We start from the raw sequence: 4,337 nt of genomic DNA, 5'->3' as shown, positions 1-4,337 counted from the left end.
GACAGTCGATTTAATATCAAACACCAACTGATTTTTGTTTTTAAAGTTGTGAATCTTCCACCGTACAAAAGATATTTGCATTTAAAACTACATATCATAAAAATAGAATTTCACAAAACAGCAAATGAAATGGCTCCAAAAGGATTCCAAATTAAAACAACATTGGAGTTGAAAAACTTTCACAACAATTTTTTTGTTTTTTTGTTTATTATTTTGTTTTATTCTCAAGATCTTACCAATATCAAATCTACATTTCAAATTATACTAAAATAAAGTATATGCGAGGTAAGACATCAACTTTTAAGTTCAGAAGCAATAAACTACCCAAATTTTCAAATTAGGGAAAGCCTTATTAATCATATTCCCATTTTTAAAAGGCACTCCTTAAAAAAAAAAAAAAAAAAAAACGCTACAACTAAATTATTCATTAAAGCTAAACAAACTATAATGGGAAAAGTACACTAATGTATAATTAGAGAAAATTATTCCATTAACACAACTTTGATCACTTGGAAATGCAACTCAAAATTCAAGAAATAAATATACAGAAGTAAAGATAAAGAAATGGCCATAGCTGGTTTTAGGAAATAGAACAATAACGAAAAATAAGTTAATATATATATATATATAACCTCACACATCATACTTTTTTTATACCCCCAAAAAAAAGTTAAATTACATTTTTAGTTTTATGAATTTTTAAAATTATTTTTAATAAGTAAAATATTTTAGATTTTGGTTAGTTATAATATAAGTATTTTAACTTAATTTTATGGTTAGTAAATTCTCGAGCTTTTGAATTGTCTACTAATTTTATGATCATTAGTTCAATTGGACACAAAATAAAAATGTCGGCATTTTATTAGACATAGAATTCATATTTATACATCTAAATGATATCGAACAAGTTACACAAATCTACTACACATAAAATTTAATATTTAAAGGTATATATAAGGCAGAAAATTATAAATTCGTAGAGCTATTGGACGCTTAAATTTAATATTTGTAGACTTATTCGATCCTCTAAAAATTTTGGACTAAATTTATAATTTAATGCACACAAAATCAATAATTATAAAAGTTACTTTAATTTCTTTATTAAATAAAATCTTCTCATTGAAGATATTGCGTGTAGAAGTCACATAGATATTTGAAATACAATCCATGAAATGACTAAATCAGCATCACAAACCAATTCAAATGGCAGCCTTAAAAAAACATGGAAGTTTGATGTCAATTTCGTAAAACATTTGAGTTAGGGCGATTTTATTGAATGGGTATTTAATCGACACGAAGACTAGTTGAATACTACGTTTGTTTACGAATAAAACTATACTTAACGTCAAAATAAGTCTAGTTTAACTGGTGTAGTGTTTCTACCTGTATCTTGGAGTTAGTAATTTTAGTTCATATAGTTTTAGTTGTTTAATTTTAGTTTCCATATTTTTAATAAATTTTAAATCTAAATCCCTCAATGTTAATTTTATCTAAATTAATTAAATAATAATAAGAAGATACAATATGTGGATATGGAAAAAAAATCAACAATAAACGATTTGTTTTTTTTTTTAAATCATTCTTTAAAATTAAAAGAAAAAAAATTTTGCGTCACACATCATAATTTTATAATGTGCTATTTGTGTTGTATAAGTGATGAGTGCAGTCCAACCATCTAAATTTTTATTTTCTAACGTGAGATCTTCATTATGCTCTTTTAAATAAGGGTACTTTTTGCTTTGATTTCTAAAAGTTGTAGATAATTTCAAAACTTACAGTAAAAAATAAAGAAATTTTGTGAAAGGGACAAACTTTTTTTTTTTTTTAATTTTAAACTTACAAAATACCTTTATTGTAATTAGTTGTCTTTTTATTATTAAATTGGAATATTCGAATCTCCCAAAATGGCTGATTTTAAAAGGGAACGTATTCTTATTTTAAAATTCGAACTTTGCATTTAGATTTTAATTTTATTTTTGTAAAAAAGAAATTTTCATAAATAGAAAAAATGTCAAACTGTTTACAGAAATAATGTAAAAGAAAAAACACTGATAGACTTCTATCAACCTCTATTAATGATAGACTTGTATCAGTTTGTATCACCGATAATATCAATGATAGACTTGTATCAGTTTGTATCACTGATAATATCAATTTAGACTTCTATCGGTTTCTATCATTGATAGACACTAATTAACTTCTATCAGTGTCTATCAATGATAGACTTGTATCAGTTTTTATCACTGATAGACGCTTATAGACTTCTATAAGCGTCTATATGGGATAGACATTGATAACAATATCTATCACAACTATCTAGAAGCAATAAAATTTTCAATAACAATATCTAGTGTATATATCAAAACTAGCTAAAAGCAAAAAAACTAGCAACGAAAAAATGATTGTCTATTGATAGGCAATTAATAGTAGTCTATCATTGATAGACAATGATAAACTACTATCAATGTCTTTGTCTATCTATGATAGATAGTGATAACAATGTCTATTACAACTATCTAAAAGAAATAAAATTTTCATATTCAATAACAACGTCTAGTGTATAGTTGATGACAACAAAATTACAAACAAAATCATTATCTATTGATAGATCATTGGTAGTAGTCTATCATTGATAGATAGTGATAGAAAACTATCATTGTCTATCACAGATAGACAATGATAGACAACTAACCGTGTCTTCTGTGATAGAGAATGATAGTGTTCTATCACTTGGTCTTCCATTGTCTATGATTATCATTTTAATTACTATTTTGGAACTAGCAACAAAACTACTAAAAACTACCATATCACTTGGTCTATAATTTGGTCTTCCATTGTCTATCATTACCATTCTAATTAACATTTCCAAACTAGCAACAAAACTATAAATAGAGGAAAAGAAGAAGAACTAATTAACATTTTTGAACTAACAACAAAACTATAAATAGCAGAGAAGAAAAAGAAGATTTATGATTGAAGAAGAACTAATTAACTTTTTTGAATTAGCTACAAAACTATAAATAGAGAAGAAGAAGGAGGAGGAGAAGAGGAAGAAGGAGAAGCCCGAAGATGGAGAAGAAGAAAATAATTAAATTTTGCTATTTGAGTAAACATTTTCCTTACTTTTCTATTTTTGAAAATCCCAAAAAAGAAAAAAAAAAAAAAAAAACCATAAGCCAAACAATTTAAATCAAAATTGGCATGTTTGAAAAAGAAACTTTTGTTTTTTTGTTTTTGTTTATGATTTTTTATTGTAAATTTATGTTGACCCATTTGATAACGTTTTTGTTTACTGTTTCTCGTTTCATGTTTTTTGTTTTTTCTTTCTTGTTTTTTAAGGAGTAGAAACAAATATATGTTTGGCAACTATTTGTTTTTGAAAAGACAGAAACATAAAATTGTTTGATAGTTATTTCTTGTTTTTTGATAGTCATTTCTTGTTTTCTCCCCTTAATTTCTTATTTTATAGTTTAAATATAATTTAACTATGTAAAACAAAAATTCGAATATATATAAAAAATACTTATAAAACATTTACATATCAAATATACATAAGTCTCGATGTACAATTAATAACAATAATAAAGTTGTTTCTATCATGTACATGTTGCTAAAATTTGACTTACAATATTATTATTTTCACTGGGAATCGAACCCCACCTTACCAAGGCTAGAATTTGTTTTACATGTGAAACGAAAATAAGTAAAAGAGAAACAAATTAGAGATAAACACGGGTCCCATTTTCAAAATGTTTCTCAAATTTTAAAAACAAGAAACAGAAAATGTTATCAAACAAGTCAACTTTTCTTGAAAAATGAGAAATATAACAGAAAATAGGAGATGAAAACATTCAGTATACTTCATTTATACCAAACCATTAACTTTTCAAGAATGAAATTTATGTTTTTTTATTTTTCATATTTTTTTAACAATGAAATTTACTTTTTCCGTTTTTCATATTTTTTTAAGAATGTAAAATTCAAACCATTAATTTAACTTTTGTTGCGAACTTGAGTATAATTGGAACATAGATACCAATAAAATATAATATTAAAATAAATATAATATAATATAATAATAAAATAAATAAATATTAAAATAAAATAAACATAATATATAAATAAATAAATAACAAAAGTAAATAAAATAAAAATGATGGATTTATCCACTTTCTCTAATCTTTTTAGATTTTGCCCAATGTGTGTATTCCAAAACTCACCAAATGCCACTATTTATAGGCAATTTGGCAAGTAAGAGGTGGATTACATGGATACTAATAATGTGTAATATTGAGACACATGTGAAGGAACTGTAAGGTCCGCAGTGGAAGCGGGAT

This window comes from Benincasa hispida, chromosome 12 (assembly GCF_027475165.1).
Source record: "Benincasa hispida cultivar pf3 chromosome 12, pf3_genome.v1.1, whole genome shotgun sequence".
Classification (NCBI taxonomy): Eukaryota; Viridiplantae; Streptophyta; class Magnoliopsida; order Cucurbitales; family Cucurbitaceae; genus Benincasa; species Benincasa hispida.
This window is presented reverse-complemented; position numbering follows the sequence as displayed.